The following is an 18,232-nucleotide window of genomic DNA, read 5'->3' on the forward strand; positions in this document are numbered from 1 at the left end:
ATTTATTCAAGTGGTAGATAAGTGGAAGAGTGTCCCTGCTGTCAGGCAGAGTATCTGTTAAGAACAGCTAGCTCTCAGGAGCCCAATCTGTGTGGGCTGCCCTGGTTTCCCAGGGCTGATCTTGATGTCAGGGACAGTATTTACACAGGCCTGCCCCTGGTTTCACATGCCTGATCATGGTCCCAGGCTTCAGGCACCTTATTTACACAGGGTTGTCCCTGGTTTCCCAGGCCTGGTCTCGGTATCAGGCACAATTTTACCCAGGGCTGCCCCTTGTCTCTCAAGCAGCACCTAAGGGAGGTTAACACTTCTCTTCCAGTCTCAATCAGTTCTCAGGCACATACCTGCGTAGTATAGCTGTATTTTCAATTTCATAAATAAACTACACATTGCTGTCTCATGTTCGGAAAAATCTGAGGTATGCCTCTCTTTTCCCAGGAACAGCATCTCTGAAGGTCTATCCCCTGGTCTCATGTGCAGTATATACATATGGCAGCCCTGCTTTCCAGTCCCAGGTGCAATTTCTCTGGAGGACAGTTATCTGTACAGGTTTGTATCCTGCTTTCTTGTGTGAAGTATCTGCAATGAGCTGCACCTAGCTCTCCTGTTTACAGTATGTACAAAGGTATGTCAGAAGCTACCTACTTGGATCGCAGATAATTACAATGTTGCAGCAAAGCTAGTTTCCAAATTCTCTCTAGATTTGCCCTTGGTTTACAGGAGGAGACACTACTCCAGTGGCACATCCCAGGGGTGAGGGGGTAACGATGGAGAGAGCGTATAGTGTCAAAGATGCTGTGGCTCACCTACTCAACAGCAACACTGTAGGATGCCTTCACACCAGTCTGGTGAATGGTGCTGGCAGATATGGTACCTAAAAGGAAACAAATAATAAGGCTTTAGTCTAGTATTAACTCTATTTCTTAAGGTATCACCTCACAAAAGCTTTTCAAATCTCAACCACCCTTTAGTTTTGTTGTTGTTTTGTTTTCATTTAGACTGTCCATAGAGGCTCCTTTATCAAGATTTTCAAAACTGTAGTGAGTATGATATTATCATCAAACCCACAAGCAGATTTAGACGGGATTAGATTCACCCATGTCCTCTCTGGCAGTGCCCTGCCAACAGTATGTACAAGTTGAACAAAAACACTGGTTACATTTGTGTGCATCACAATGTTGTGACTGAGCTCAGCGCATAGTCAAATCAAGTCTGTTAATGCGTCTCTCCTTTTTTCTTGTTATTTTTTCCATCTGGGTGTGAGACTAATGCAGGACATTCTTTGTAGTGAGGTCAAAGCTGGAGGATAAAGAGTGCTGGCAAGACACAGTCCAGGAAGCCGGGAAACAGGTAAGTGGCAGGCAAAGAGGCTATGTGAAGGGAAGGAGTGTGGATGGTCTTTAAATAAGACTGCTTTAGAATGCTCGTAAAGGTCACATTCTAATTCTTTGTAACAAGAAACAGGTGCAGATCATTCTAGAAGGTGCATTAGAATGTTCTCAAAGGTCGCTTTCTAATTGCTTATAGCAAAGAACAGGTGCAGATGATTAATTTGATGAGCAGGGTTGGATTGGGTTTAAAAATTGGCCCGGGCACACAAAAAAAGTGCCCATTTGCATATTGCCTTTCCGCAAAACACTGTTTCTGCAAAATGTTATTAAAAAGGGGGGGTGCACAGATTAGTTTACCCTGGTTAAACACACCTGAAAACAAGTGAGGCCACTTTTGCTCAGGCCCCCTGCTCCCGCTCAATATGCATATATTAATGGGCCGACCCAGCGGGAGAAAGGGAGTGACACCTCTGCCGTTGATAAGAGGGAGGTAATGGATGCCCATCTACATCCACTCAGGTACCCGCTGGGCTGCTGGCAGCATTGAACAACACAGGAACCGCCCAACTCGGCCCCCCAGGCTGCTCAAAAAAGCAGCCCAGCTGGAACTCGTACACCGGCCCCTCGGGCATTGCCCGAGTGCCCACGTTACAAATCTGACGCTGTTGATGAGGCTACCTTCCAGAAAGTGTTTTAGAATGTTCACAAAGGTTGCATTCTAATTGCTCATAGCAACAAAAAGGTGCAGGGAATAAATTTGATGAATGTTGGCTTCCGGAAGATTCACATTGAGGTCATCAATGCCGGGTGCTTAATGCTTATTCTGGTGGATTTTCTGGATGTTTCCAATCTTGTATATGCATGGTAAAAAAAATTGTAAAAGTTATTAAACATTTTCAAACAAACCTGGGAACACCAGCTGCAGATAGCTTTACCAACAGCCTGTAATATGCTTAAAAGGCAGGTTACAAGGCGTTTGTTCATTCATAAGTGTTGGGAGGAATGATATGAGTCATGGCGGTATATTGTGATAGTCAAGAGAGGTGAGCTGTGGCAGGAATCCTGACAGTATGCCTTAGTTCTCAAGATGGTGTAGCCTCTTCAGAGGGATGAACATACTCTCGCAAACAGAATATCTATGAGGACCAGCCCTGCACTCGGTGTTCAATATCTGAGAGGGTTACTTCCCTTCTTACTTACTTACTTATGCTTGCTACCCCTCGTGGGGTATAGGCCTTTAACCAGGACTCTGCAGCCATTGCTGTCCATGGCTTTTCTTTCAATCTGAATCCAGGTGTAACCCATCTCCTTGCAGTCAGCATTGATGACAGGTGTTTCTTGGCCTTCCTCTCTTCCTTTTCCCTTAAGGGTTCCAGGTGAGGGATTGCCTAGTGGTGTTTCATGCAGGTTTGAGGAAGGCGTGACTCATCCAGCATCTTTTCGTGATTTGTTTATGAGCAGGGAGTTGGAAAGTATGCTGCCAAAGGGTATTGTTGCTGGTGATGTTTGCCCAGCGGATTTGGAGGATTTGCCTCAAACATGTGTAATGAAGGTCTGTAGTTTGGTGGTCACTATTGCTCACCAAGGGGCATATTATCAAGGGGGTTTAGCTCCGCTTTTTTGGCTTTAAAAGCCAAGAAAGCGGAGATAAAATGATCTCCCTATTACCTAGCTGTCGCTAACACCAGTTAGCGACAGCTAGTAGGAGATTGCGACCATCTTGGGCCCCACTTTGCATGTCAGTGATATTTATCACTAATGACATGCAAAGTGGGCGTGCCAAGATGTTAGCGACTGGAAACAGTCGCTAACATCGCTATCTCCTATTACCAACTTTTGGAGATATTCGCGCAAAGCGCGAATATCTCCAAAAGCTAACACCTGCCCTCAGCAGTTCTTAGCCATGTTATCCAATGGGAGGTGGATAACATGGCTAAGAGCATTAGCTCGATAATGCCTGAATATCGCTGATTTTTCAGCGATATTCATGCATTGCGGCCGTTTTTTATCGCATTTGCGATAAACCTTGGTAATACCAAGGTTTATCTGCGATAAAAATCGCTGCAGCTCAGCGGTAAAATTTTGTCTCTAACCAAGCAATAGCGATAATTATCGCTATTGCTTGGTAATATGCCCCCAAGTTTCTAACCCATACAGAAGGACCAATTTTAAATCGATCTTGGTTTGCAGTGTTAGGTTTCTTGAGCTACAAATCTTCTTTAGCTAAAGGAAGGCATCCCTTGCTTTACAAATTTTGACATCAGCATCTGTGATGCCCTGCTTACTTGTGACACTGCCCAGGTATATAAATGCCTCAACCTCTTTCAGTGCATCACCTACAAGAGTAACTGCAGTTGTGCTGGCCATGTTAGCCTTCATGATCTTTGTTTTTCCCCTGTGGATGTTGGAGCCAAGTTGTGCCATTGTGGCTGCCACTTTGTTGGTCGTCGAGCTGCATCCAAGGTATTCACTTGATACCATTTCTTTCCCTGGCTGTGGATGTATTCATGATCCATTCAATGGCCAGCAGGAAGAGAAAAAGTGAGAGCAAATAACCCTGGACGACTCCGGTCCTCACTTCAAATGCTTCCAGGTATTGTCCTCCACAGACTATTTTGCAGGTTATTCCCAAGTCATTCAAGTCTCCTGAAATATCCTTCGGAGAGAATGATCTCATGGAGGTCCTCAGTCCGTTGGAGTTTCTAAATTCTGCCATCTAATGAAGATCATCTTTGTCTCCACTAATACTGAATAGGAATGTTTTTTTCGGACTCCTCATCCTAAATATTCGGTACTTACAGAAAAGATATTGACAAATCCTTTGTAGTTTCTTTCACTGATTGGGTGCACATCCAGACCTATGATTATGTTTTATCATCATATAGATAAGTTACCGAATCGGATCAAATAGGTGTACGCTTTTTCTGGGTCTATCTAGATGTGTCTCAACTAACTGCAATTTGCCTGGTATTGGCATTATTTTTCATGTGACTTTCCTGATGAAGGTGCCATGTTTGCCGAGACGCATGTAGATATTTTGAAGAACTATCACTGAATTAATTTATAAGCCACCTTAGTGTATCATTGACCTTTGTATTTATTATATTGTTATTGTCTTATTGAACTTTGTATATGTTGTGAAGTCATTAATTCATTGTTTGATTATTCAGACCTCTACATATCAAGTACCTTAAGGATATATACAGTTGTGCTGGCTGTATGTGATATTGTTATAACACATGTTAGGTCTGAATTCTATTGTTTGTTTTTTTGTGTTGTCCTTTGTACAATACATGTCTATTTATACAGAATTATATTTGCTGTAGTTATCTTATATTTCTCTATATAAATAAAATGTATTTTTTTATTGTGACTAGTAGTACATTGAGTCAATTGTCATCACTTGAGATTTATGGTCTTATTCCTTTCTGAAGACCAATCAGTGCCTAGGAATTTCTTTCTTGAACAAAGGCCATAACCTCTTCCAGTGCATCGCCTGCAAGAGTAACTGTGGTTGGGCTAGCCATGTTAGCCTTAAGGATCTTTGTTTGTCCCCTGTGGATTTTGAGGCCAAGTTGTGCTATTGTGGCTGCCACTTTGTTGGTCTTCTCTTGCATCTGCAGATGGGTATAGGAAAGTAGGGCCAGGTCTTCTGCAAAGTCCAGGTCGTCGAACTGCATCCAAGGTATTCACTGGATCCCATTTCTTACACTTGCTGAGGATGTATTCATGATCCAATCAATGGCCAGCAGGAAGAGAAATAGTGAGAGCAAATAACCCTGGCAGACTCCAGTCCTCACTTCCGTGAGTTATCCTTCATGGACTATTTTTCAGGTCATTCCCTTGTAAGAGTTTCTGATGATTCATATGGACTTATCTGGTACACAGTTGTGGCATAGGAGTTTCCAGATGGTCTCTCTGTCCACGTTGTTGAATGCCTTCTCATGGTTGATGAAGTTGACATAGAGGGGGAGCTCCATTCCATTTGCTGCTCAATTATAATGTGCAGTGTTGCAATGTAGTTTGTGCAGGTTCTATCTGTGTGGAAGCCAGCTAGCCGGTCTCATAACTGAGCTTCAACTTTTTAGTTCATTCTGTTCAGGATGACTGATGAACACTTTGCCTGAGGTTGATTGAAGAGTTATCCCTCTGTAGTTTGCATAGTTACTCGGGTCACCTTTCTTGGGGATCTTGATCAGATATCCTTCCATCCAATCTGATGGCACATTATCCGCTTCCCATATCCTTCCAAACATGGGATAGAGCATGTCTACTGATGTTTCAATGTCTGCCTTTAGTGGCTCTGCAGGAATGTTCTCAGGTCCTGCTGCCTTCACACTGTCCAGATGATTGATGGAGTGTCATATTTTTCCTTGGTTAGTCTGCTGTAGGTGTTTGGCAAGTCCTTGTCAGCTGGCTTTATGTCGGGTGGAGACTATGACACAGGCTAGTTCAGTAGTTCTTGAAAGTTCTCTACTCATATTTATTGTTGCCCTTCATTACCCATGATTGGATTTCCAGCTTTGTCTTTCTGGCTTGCGGTATCTGCGGGAAAGTTTCCTTGTTATGTCATAGGGTACTTTCAAGTTTCCATGGCTCACTGCTTCTTGGACTTCTGTGGCAAGACCATTGATGAATTTATGCTTGTCTGCTCTTAAGCTTCTCAATTGCTTACTTGTTGGTTTTAGTGTATTCCCTTTGAAATTTTATTTTTATGCTCTTGTTTGGCTAGTGTTGACTGCAGCTTACTTTTCCTTTCTTTTTCGGATTTGGCACAGAGTCTCAGTGGATATCCATTGTTTATGCTGGTGTTTCGAGGGACCCAATACCTCCTGGCAGGTTGATATCACTGTTTCTTTGATCTTCTCCCTCTGGCTTACTACTGGGTATCTGTTGTCCTCTAGATCTTGCAGGACTTGAAACATATTACTGAGGGTGACTATTCACTCTGGATATCTTTGAAGAGGGTGTGTCATATCGCTGGTATTGTTCTGTTGGTTCCATACATGCTTACTACAGCTTTAGCCTGGTCATGAAAAGGTGATGGTCTGACCCCACATCCACTCCTCTCATCACTCTCAAATCCTGATGGGGCCTCTGGAACTTCTTGGCAATGCAGACATGGTCAATCTAAGTCTCTGTTGAATGGTCTGGTGACACACACATTGCTTTGTGTATTTTTTGTGTGATAATACTCTACTGCCTATCACCAGACTGTTCAAGGCACAGAGATCTGTGAGCCATTCGCCATTCTTGTTCATGTCACCAAGGCCATGTTTGTCCATGACTTCCTCATACTTATTGTCATTCAATCTTGGCATTGAGGTCCCTCATCAGTATGGTGATGTGTCTCTCAAGGAATTTCTCCAGGATGAACTGGAGTCTGTTGTAAAAGTATTATTTTTCCTCTTTTTTGCTGTCATTTGTAGGTGCATAGCACTGGGTAACATTCATGTTGATCATCTTTTTGTTTGTGAGGAAGGTTGCCATGATAATTCTGAGACCATGAGTTTCCCATACAATCAGAGCTCTGTTAACTTCTGGCCTTAGCACCAATGTTCCTCCCTGAATGTATGTAGCATTTTATTCCTCATGTCCAGAACACAGAAGCATTCCTTCTGGAGCCAGTTTTCCTGTAAGACTGTGTTCATCTGGTTTGCTGATGCCAAGCAGAGCAAGGTTGTATTTTTTCATACCCACTGCCACTTGGGCTTTCTTGCCTGTCTCGCATATAGTCCTCATCTTCCACCTCTTGGTCAAAAGCAGGTAGATCAGCTTCGTGGCTTCCAGGGATTTCTGACTTTCACTTCAAGACGTCATAGGTCTCTGTGAAGGGGATTCCTCTCTCCCTAACGCTGGGATATCTTTCAGTTGATATTTCTGTAGGTAGGATTTGTTTACATGATGGGGTGGCTAGTCCCACAAATAACCCTCCTACTTTCACAGCTGGGTTTGGAACAGGACATGGCAGAGTTTAACTTTCCGAAAACAACAGTTGATGGACAGAATGCAGAACAATGTCATATATTCACTCCAATGCAGAGATCTGGGCCTAAATCCATCGTTTTTTTGCTCACCATGCCATTCCAGTTTGAACCCAGCCATATGCACATCAGTCTGGACCCTGTGCCCCATGGGAACAGTCCAGTCCGTACTGCCAAGCCAGGTCCTCCCTGGACTGGAAACAAGCATCCTAGGACCGGTTTCGGGGTTTCAGCCCTCATCAGCCAGGATAGCTTGATTCCAGTGGCATGAAGAGCATGGGACTCACGTCTGAGCATACCCTTCCCACTCGGGGTGACAAATGCAAAAACAGTTGATGGACAGAATAAAGGACAATGTCTTACATTCACCACAGTACAGAGATCTGGGCCTAAACCCATTGTTTTTTTGGTCACCATGCCATTCCAGTTTGAACCCACCTATATGCAAATCAGTCTTGACCCTGTGCCCCATGGGAACAGTCCAACCCGAACTGCCAAGCTAGGTCCTCCCTGGACTGGAAACAAGCATCCTAGGACCGGTTTAGGCCTTTCAGCCCTCAGCAGCCAGGAAAGCTTGATTCCAGTGGCATTGAGAGCACAGGACTTTCCTTAAAGGGACAATATCTGGTGGGGGTTGCTCTCAAAGGGGAAATATCTTCTGAGGTCTTCCGATGCTCTCCTGTTCTCCTAGGCACAGTATCTTCTGATGTCTCCACCAGTCATCCAGGCACAACATCTTCTGAGGGCCCCACTGATCTCCTTGGCATAGTATCTTCTGAAGGCTTCCCACTCTTTCAAGCTCAGTATCTTCTGAGGGCTACCCCACTTTCCCAAGTGCAATATCTTCTGAAGGCTTCCTGCTCTCCCAAGCACAGTATCTTCTGAGGACTCTCTCAGGCAGAGTATCTTCTGAGGGCTTCCCGCTCTTCCAAACTCAATATCTTCTGAGGACTTCCACTGCTCTCCCAGGCACAGTGTCTTCTGAGGAGTGATGCTCCGTCTCTCCCATGCACACTATATTTTGGGAGCTGGCCCCGTTCCCCCAGGTACTGTATCTTCTGAGGTTTTCCCCCACTCTGCCATGTGTGGTCATTTTTGAAGGCGTATGCACTCTGCCAAGCTCAGTATCCTCTCCGCTCTGCCCCAATCTACTAGGCACAGTGCCTTTTAAAGGCTTACACATTTTCCCAAGCTCATAATCGTCTTCACTCTGCCACACTCTATCAGGCTCAGTATCTTCCCAGAGTTTCACCCGCTCAACCAGGCTCAGTATCTTCTGAGGGCTGCCCCCACTCTCCCAATCACAGTATCTTCCGAGGGCTGCCCCCGCTCCCCCAGGCTCAGACAGTCTCTTCTGAGGGCTGCCCCTGCTTTCCCAGTCTCAGGTAGTATGTCTGAGGGCTGCCCCGGCTCTCCCAGGCTCAGACAGTATCTTCTGACGGCTTCCCCTTATCTTGAGGGCTGGCCCCGCTATCCTAAGCATAGTATCTTCTGAGGGCTGCCCCGCTCTACCAAGCCCAGTATCTTCTGAGGGCTGCCCCCACTCTCCCAGGCTCAGACAGTATCTTCTGAGGGCTGCCCCCGCTTCCAAAGGCTCAGACAGTATCTTCTGAGGGCTGCCATTGCTCACCAAGGCTCAGGCAGTATCTTCTGATGGTTGCCCCAGCTCTCCCAGGCTCAGACAGTATCTTCTGAGACCTGCCCCCACTCTCTCAAGCACAGTATCTTCTGATGGCTTCCTCCCCCCTCCCAGGCTCATACAGTATCTTCTGAGGCTTGCCCCGGCTCTCCCAAGCACAGTATCTTCTGAGAGCTGCCCCTGCTCTCCCAAGCACATTATCTTCTGAGGGCTGCCCCCGCTCTCCCAAGCACAGTGTCTTCTGAGGGCTATCCCCCGCTCTCCCAAGTACAGTATCTTCTGAGGGCTGCCTCCGTTCTCACAGGCTCAGACGGTATCTTCTGAGGGCTGCCCCCGCTCTCCCAAGCACAGTATCTTCTGAGGGCTGCCCCTGCTCTCCCAAGCACAGTATCTTCTGAGGGCGTCCCCCACTCTCCCATGCACAGTATCTTCTGAGGGCTGCCCCTGCTCTCACAGGCTCAGACGGTATCTTCTGAGGGCTGCCCCCGCTCTCCCAAGCACAGTATCTATTGAGGGCGGCCCCGCTCTCCCAAGCACAGTATCTTCTGAGGGTGGCCCGGCTCTCCCAAGCACAGTATCTTCTGAGGGCTGCCCCGCTCTCCCAAGCACAGTATCTTCTGAGGGCGGCCCCCGCTCTCCCAAGCACAGTATCTTCTGAGGGCTGCCCCCGCTCTCACAGGCTCAGACGGTATCTTCTGAGGGCTACCCCCGCTCTCCCAAGCACAGTATCTACTGAGGGCGGCCCGCTCTCCCAAGCACAGTATCTACTGAGGGCTGCCCCTGCTCTCCCAAGCACAGAATCTTCTGAGGGAGGCCCCCACTCTCCCAAGCACAGTAACTTCCGAGGGCTGCCCCCACTCTCCAAAGCACATTATCTTCTGAGGGCTGCCCCCGCTCTCCCAAGCACAGTGTCTTCTGAGGGCTATCCCCCGCTCTCCCAAGTACAGTATCTTCTGAGGGCTGCCTCCGTTCTCACAGGCTCAGACGGTATCTTCTGAGGGCTGCCCCCGCTCTCCCAAGCACAGTATCTTCTGAGGGCGGCCCCTGCTCTCCCAAGCACAGTATCTTCTGAGGGCGGCCCCCACTCTCCCAAGCACAGTATCTTCTGAGGGCTGCCCCTGCTCTCACAGGCTCAGACGGTATCTTCTGAGGGCTGCCCCCGCTCTCCAAAGCACAGTATCTACTGAGGGCGGCCCCGCTCTCCCAAGCACAGTATCTTCTGAGGGTAGCCCGACTCTCCCAAGCACAGTATCTTCTGAGGGCTGCCCCGCTCTCCCAAGCACAGTATCTTCTGAGGGCGGCCCCCGCTCTCCCAAGCACAGTATCTTCTGAGGGCTTCCCCCGCTCTCACAGGCTCAGACGGTATCTTCTGAGGGCTACTCCCGCTCTCCCAAGCACAGTATCTACTGAGGGCGGCCCGCTCTCCCAAGCACAGTATCTACTGAGGGCTGCTCCTGCTCTCCCAAGCACAGAATCTTCTGAGGGCGGCCCCCACTCTCCCAAGCACAGTAACTTCCGAGGGCTGCCCCCACTCTCCCAAGCACAGTATCTTCTGAGGGTGGCTCCCGCTCTCCCAAGCACAGTATCTTCTGAGGGCTGCCCCTGCTCTCACAGGCTCAGACGGTATCTTCTGAGGGCTGCCCCTGCTCTCCCAAGCACAGTGTCTTGTGAGGGCAGCCCCGCTCTCCCAAGCACAGTATCTTCTGAGGGCGGCCCCGCTCTCCCAAGCACAGTATCTTCTGTGGGCGGCCCCCGCTCTCCCAAGCACAGTATCTTCTGAGGGCTTCCCCCGCTCTCACAGGCTCAGACGGTATCTTCTGAGGCCTGCTCCTGCTCTCCCAAGCACAGTATATTCTGATGGCGGCACCTGCTCTCCCAAGCACAGTATCTTCTGAGGGCTGCCCCCGCTCTCACAGGCTCAGACGGTATCTTCTGAGGGCTGCCCCCGCTCTCTCAAGCACAGTATCTTCTGGTGGCGGCCCCCGCTCTCCCAAGCACAGTATCTTCTGAGGGCTGCCCCCGCTCTCACAGGCTCAGGCGTATCTTCTGAGGGCTGCCCCCGCTCTCCCAAGCACAGTATCTTCTGAGGGCTGCCCCTGCTCTCCCAAGCACAGTATCTTCTGAGGGCGGCCCCCGCTCTAACAAGCACAGTATCTTCTGAGGGTTGCCCCCGCTCTCACAGGCTCAGACGGTATCTTCTGAGGGCTGCCCCAGCTCTCCCAAGCACAGTATCTTCTGAGGGCGGTCCCCGCTCAACCAAGCAGAGTATCTTCTGAGGGCTGCCCCTGCTCTCACAGGCTCAGACGGTATCTTCTGAGGGCTGCCCCAGCTCTCCCAAGCACAGTATCTTTTGGGGGCGGCCCCGCTCTCCCAAGCACAGTGTCTTCTGAGGGCTGCCCCTGCTCTCCCAAGCACAGTTTCTTCTGAAGGCGGCCCCGCTCTCCTAAGCACAGTATCTTCTGAGGGCGACCCCCGCTCTCCCAAGCACAGTATCTTCTGAGGGCTGACCCCGCTCTCCCAAGCACAGTATCTTCTGAGGGCGGCCCCGCTTTCCCAAGCACAGTATCTTCCGAGGGCTGCCCTCGCTCTCCCAAGCACAGTATCTTCTGAGGGCAGCCCCCGCTCTCCCAACCACAGTATCTTCTAGAGGGCTGCCCCCGCTCTCACAGGATCAGACGGTATCTTCTGAGGGCTGCCCCAGCTCTCCCAAGCACAGTATCTACTGAGGGCGGCCCCGCTCTCCCAAGCACAGTATCTTCTGAGGGCAGCCCCGCTCTCCCAAACACAGTATCTCGTGAGGGCTGCCCCCACTCTCACAAGCACAGTATCTTCTGAGGGAGGCCCCGCTCTCCCAAGCACAGTATCTTCTGAGGGAGGCCCCGCTCTCCCAAGCACAGTAATTTCCGAGGGCTGCCCCCGCTCTCCCAAGCACAGTATCTTCTGAGGGCAGCCCCCGCTCTCCCAAGCACAGTATCTTCTGAGGGCGGACCCCGCTCTCCCAAGCACTGTATCTTCTGAGGGCTGCCCCCGCTCTCCCAAGCACAGTATCTTCTGAGGGCTGCCCCTGCTCTCCCAAGCACAGTATCTTCTGAGGGTGGCCCCCGCTCTAACAAGCACAGTATCTTCTGAGGGTTGCCCCCGCTCTCACAGGCTCAGACGGTATCTTCTGAGGGCTGCCCCAGCTCTCCCAAGCACAGTATCTTCTGAGGGCGGTCCCCGCTCAACCAAGCACAGTATCTTCTGAGGGTTGCCCCTGCTCTCACAGGCTCAGACGGTATCTTCTGAGGGCTGCCTTAGCTCTCCCAAGCACAGTATCTTTTGGGGGCGGCCCCGCTCTCCCAAGCACAGTGTCTTCTGAGGGCTGCCCCTGCTCTCCCAAGCACAGTTTCTTCTGAGGGCAGCCCCGCTCTCCTAAGCACAGTATCTTCTGAGGGCAGCCCCCGCTCTCCCAAGCACAGTATCTTCTGAGGGCTGACCCCGCTCTCCCAAGCACAGTATCTTCTGAGGGCGGCCCCGCTCTCCCAAGCACAGTATCTTCCGAGGGCTGCCCTCGCTCTCCCAAGCACAGTATCTTCTGAGGGCAGCCCCCGCTCTCCCAACCACAGTATCTTCTAGAGGGCTGCCCCCGCTCTCACAGGCTCAGACGGTATCTTCTGAGGGCTGCCCCAGCTCTCCCAAACACAGTATCTACTGAGGGCGGCCCCGCTCTCCCAAGCACAGTATCTTCTGAGGGCAGCCTCGCTCTCCCAAACACAGTATCTCGTGAGGGCTGCCCCCACTCTCCCAAGCACAGTATCTTCTGAGGGCAGCCCCCGCTCTCCCAAGCACAGTATCTTCTGAGGGCGGACCCCGCTCTCCCAAGCACAGTATCTTCCGAGGGCTGCCCCCGCTCTCCCAAGCACAGTATCTTCTGAGGGCGGCCCCGCTCTCACAGGCTCAGACGGTATCTTTCGAGGGCTGCCCCCGCTCTCCCAAGCACAGTATCTTCTGAGGGCGGCCTCCGCTCGCCGATGCACAGAAGAGGCGCTTGGCGCCTGTTCCCTGCCTCGACCGCATGCCTTCAAGTAGTTCGCTGCCTCTGGTTGCTCCTCAGGGCACAGTCACGCAGAAAGTGTCAATAAACTGTGCACCCCACAATGGAAGGAAGACAATAAAACCACCCTACGGGTCACAGGTCAACTCCTCTCTGATTGAGATATTTGCTACTTTCCCTTTCAGCAGGAGAGGCTCTGGAAATGTTTCGATAATTAAAATAGGTATTTGGAACACGCCAGTCTGTCTGCAGAGGGGTCGCCCTGACACGGCTGGGAGACTCCCGCCAGCCTGAGCGCGGCTGCACGCCCAGCTTCAATGATGTTTATTTAGTTTCCATTTGTGGACTTCCTTAAAGAAATTCGAGGCGTGAAATATTTAACAATGAAACTGAACTGACCGTATGAAATGATTCTTTCCTCAGCAGGTTATTTCTCTCTGAAATATGTTGCCTTGGCTGCCAGGAAAATCTATGCACGTTTATTTTTTCAATGTTTATTTTCCAATATTTAACTTGTTTTTCTATCCTTACGCTAAGACGTCGAGGGGACAGGCAGTACCGGCGCCGGTTACAAATTATCCATGCAAGCCGCGGTGCAACATTACAGTAAATTTGCAATAGTGCAAACAACAGTTCAAATGCATGTTGTACCTGACTCTCTAAGTGTGTAATAGGGAACTGCGCAAATGGCATTTGCATAAAGGTAAATATAGCATGATCTGATTTGACCCTGGTGGGGACATTTGCTAACATGTTGCCCAGGTTCTTGCGTGGGGTGAAAGCACTGTATTAACTGTTAGAAAGGCCTGCGGTGCAGTGCATAATTGTACACTCACTAGTTGTTGTTACTGTTGATAAAATACCCTTTCTCCACTTTCAAACATGAAATATGCTATGACATCAAAGAAAAACAGAGTTTATTAAGATATAAGTCTAAAATTAGTGCAAATCATGTTGCTTTGTTTTCAAAGGGGTTATTCGTAAATATGGTGTCTTTATTTAGAACTGCCGAGGTTCTTTTCATTTTTTTAAAGAGCAATACAAGTTACATTTCGTTTCATATTTTTTTTGCAATTAATTTTTTCCTGTAATGTGGGCAGCTTATTCGCTTTGGCCCATTCCACTTAGCACATGTAGCATACGTACCGGAAGGTCCACACGGGAGCAGAATGTTTGCAATATGGTCTGTGGTGTATACCGTTACAGATACATCAGAATTTTCACTTGCGTCTTCCGTAGAAGGCGAGAAATGTGTATATTTACATATTCGAATACTTTCATCGTCATTCGAATTATATATTGATGTGAAAAAGTAAGATGTCATTTTCGGTGACTTCTTTTCTGATTACTATTAAAGCAAAAAAAATATGTCCTCGAGGTGACCTTGCGCTGAAAGGCCAGCACGATGAATATTGGACTTGGGGAATGGGCCATAAACAGGTAAACGCAGCTCGGGGCTGTTGCTGTGTGTTTTCAGAGAGGGCCTTACACAGGCAGACTGCGGCCCTTTCGAGAGAAAGATTATTAAAGCAAACACATCTGTATTCTTGTCTAACGTGTGCTCCTCGGCTGCTTGCCCGGTTTATGTGAATTTCCTTGGCCTTCTCGCCACGTTTCCTCAGCCGCCACAGATATTTGCAATATTTTGTTCCGAGACTGTTCCATAGTCCTGGCCAGAGTCTGGGCGTTGCTGGGACCATGGTTTTCAACCGCACTGGTTGTACTGGGGCTGACCCCACAGTCCCAACCCTGCCAATCTGAAAAGAGAAAACATTTTTATTGCGCCCAAAGTCGTCGTCCTCCTCCTTGCGTTTCTAAATCCAAAGACAGACAACGGGTATGTGCAGGCCAACCCTCGCTCTCCAGTGGTGTCCCTCTAAAGCTCGGACGCCGTCCTGAGGCGCACAGGTCGGGTCGGTCTCACAGGGCTGGGGGGGCAGTCCAGTGCCGAGATGTGGGTGCGCAGTGTGTGCCTCTCTGCAATGTGAAGCCTGCCCTGCCGCCTCTCCTCGCCCTGTCCTTGGTATTGGCCTGCCTTCGAAGGCAGCCTGCTGTCTCTGAGGCAGCTCTTGGCGGGCGCTCCGTGTCACCGAGGGAGCGTTCATGTCCACGCCACTCTTTCCCGTCCGGAGAGTGTGCATTGTGAACTCCTCGGAGTGTGAACTTAATTGCCCGTTGCTGCACTACAGATGGGTAGGAAACAGGCCTGGTCACGGGGCACCCTTTCGCCGCTGTAGTAGGGCATGCCAAGACGCATGGTGTAGTGGGTGCCCTTCCAATGTCCACGCGTCCAGCTCCAGGCCTGTAAATAATGCCAATGAGCGTGCGAGAAGCCTGTTAGCCCTGCCCTGACATGAAAGGCCCGGCTCGCGGAGCAGCACGATACCCGTCAAATAGCTCTTCCCATGCCTACCTGGGCAGCGAGGCCGCTTCTGGTCTCCACAGTGCGAGCTTCGGATTCGTAAACACTGCGTGGTTTGCTTTTGGTGCAGTGTGGGGCATGCTGCCCCTGGCACCGGGCAGAGAGTCTGGGAAAGACAGGCTCAGTTCGCTGTCCTGTGAAGTAGCAAAGGACAGCCAGCCTGGGCCTGTGGTGTGTATTTGTGTGTGTTTGTGGCGGCTGGTTCCAGGTTACGAACCAGAATCTATGCCGGACTTCCAGTACAGGGACAGGGTTGCCCCAGTAGGGCAGGGGTAACCAGATCAGGGCCCGAGATCCCCGTACTCAGCCCATTGCTTCCAAGTTCAAGTGCGCCCGTGATTTACCGGCGCTGACTGACAGCGCCGATGAAAACGTCTGGCCCGTTCCAGCTCCCAGTTTAATGACTGCGCCGTCGCAATGTGCTTCTGATCACGGAGGACGCCAGGAAGGGGCGGCCGCTCAGCAACTACTGCTCACGGAAGGAAGGGCGGACCGCAAAGCGAGCCGCCTGCGCCGGGGAGCCAGCGCAAGCGCCTGTGCGCAGACTTGCGCTGCGCCAACAGGTACGGGGGCCACACTGCACTCATAGGACACACGCACCCGAACACACAAAGTAACACACCTAGTAGAAAATAAAAAATTCTGAAGCACGGACGACCAAGTAATTGTTCAGAAGGCGTTGATATTTCGAATCTAGATCTATTTCTGATGTTATTTAATAAAAAAAAACTCCGTACACATGAGGCCGTAGATTGTAGCTTTCTGTAGCTAAATACATTCAGCTCTCAAGCGCGAGAACGCTGTTCTATTGCTTCTAATCATAACTTGGCAAAAGTGAGACAACGTGCGCGCAAGTAACTAGACTTTCACTGTTAGGAAGAGTGGACACTTTTTTTATTATTATTTAGCCTTCATTTTGGGTGTTTCTCAATGTTTTTTTATCCGAGCTCCCCAAAAAGAAAGGTTTACCGCACAGCAAAGAAAGTCAAAAGGCAAATGCAATTCTCCCTTTTCCTGCTGCAGGAAATCCTTCTTCAAAGTCCACAAATGTGGAGTGTTTTCATACATCTGATAGTTGTCGGTAGTGAACCAGACAGACACAAACCACCAGCATGAGTACAGCAGGCACAGGTCTGCAAAGAGGTGGCTGAGTGCACGTGGCCCTGGGCTACCACATCCCCAAACAGGAAGGCATTCGGTTGCATCTGCAATACACTATTCTGTAAAATATGGGACATTGTGATTCAGCACCCCCTCCACCTCCCAATATTGTCCACATCATCATTTAAAAAGGATCCTCGTAAAGCTTCTAAAAGCAATCAAAGCATACAGCTACACATTCTGTAAACATTAACCAAATATTGCCCTTGAAAAGGCTGCTGAACCAATACCCACCATGTCCCAATGTTGTCAAGGTTGCCATAGAAAGATGGATTTTCATCCAAAGTTTTTAGCACATATCGAAACACACGACAAAAGCGGTGTCAGTATCAGATGTACCGAACCACGCGACTGTGTTCCTTGTACCAATAACTATACCCCACAGATGACTTCCCATTTGACATGAAACTCTTAAACCGTTACTTGAAAAATACATTCAGATTGCGGTCTCCAGCTAGGCCCCCACGCCTTCATTCCCTGTTTCAATGTAATGCTCAGTATTTTGTCTCAAATAATCCTGACACGAGGCATATATTCTGGGTCCATCAAACATTTTTCTCTGAACTTCTACATATTCTTCTAAGACACAAAACATCAGCCTGTTAGCGCAGCGCGTTTGTGATTTATTGTGGTTTGATCTTCATGCAACCTGTAGCAAGGCATGAGCGGGAACATTTCCTAGTCTCGGCAATAAATTCACCTCTGTCAGGCTCAACTCTTATTTAAAGCCGCCACTGCTGAATGCGTTCAAAAACACACACTTCCTCCACATTAAAAGGCTACTTTTCAGTTCAGCACCCCGTGCATGCCGGGGATAACCCTCCACCCCCACTCCCTCCAATCTCTTAGCTGGCGAGGCCAGCATTTGGCACCCTGGGTGCAACATGTTGAAAGGTTTGCTATAAAGTTTCACCATTTGGCTAAAAGGTTACTCTGTGAACTTCACTTTCATTTCCAGGGGCTGTTTATTTTTACAGCCCACAACTTCACACATCTGGGCTAGCTAGGCCAACCCCACCCCCTTCCTAGAGCACACAGGAAAAGAAAGCAAAACGTCCCCTCAGCCAAACGCACACTGTCTGGTCCCAAACATGACTCTGCATTGTGCTCCCCAGAAGTTGTTTTACACTGCCTCAAGCACCCCAAACAATGTGAGACAGGGTACGCCCGGCCCCTCTGCAAAGCAAAGGTCACCCGCCCCGCTTGGCCCTGGGTCGGCAACATCAGGGACCCCTCACAACAGAATTCTCACTTGATGGGCTAATTGAATTATGTCTTTTTGTCACGGAGACAACGGAACACGTGCTTGGAGTAATTAATGACGTTATTAGGCGCTCCACAAACCTAAGAACAGACAGACACAGGTACTGCCCCGAGCAGCATCGTAATGGTACATCAGTGTTATTAGCCAATAAAGTCTAGGACGAGGGTACTTTGGCCAAACTCCGTCGTGCTCCATGAAAAGGCAAGAAGGCTGCCACAAACCTTCGCAGCTTTCTCTGCCCCCTCCCCCCCTCAGCCTGGGAGGGTGTCTGGGTGCCCTACATTCCTCCGAGGAGACATCAAAGCCCGACTTCACTCGCTCCCATCCCATGAACCGGGCCCGGTTCCCATGCAGATTTATAGGAAAGGAAAAAGCGCCCAAACCAGATGAAAAGACAC

Source organism: Lissotriton helveticus, chromosome 4_1, assembly GCF_964261635.1.
Source record: "Lissotriton helveticus chromosome 4_1, aLisHel1.1, whole genome shotgun sequence".
In the NCBI taxonomy this organism is placed as follows: domain Eukaryota; kingdom Metazoa; phylum Chordata; class Amphibia; order Caudata; family Salamandridae; genus Lissotriton; species Lissotriton helveticus.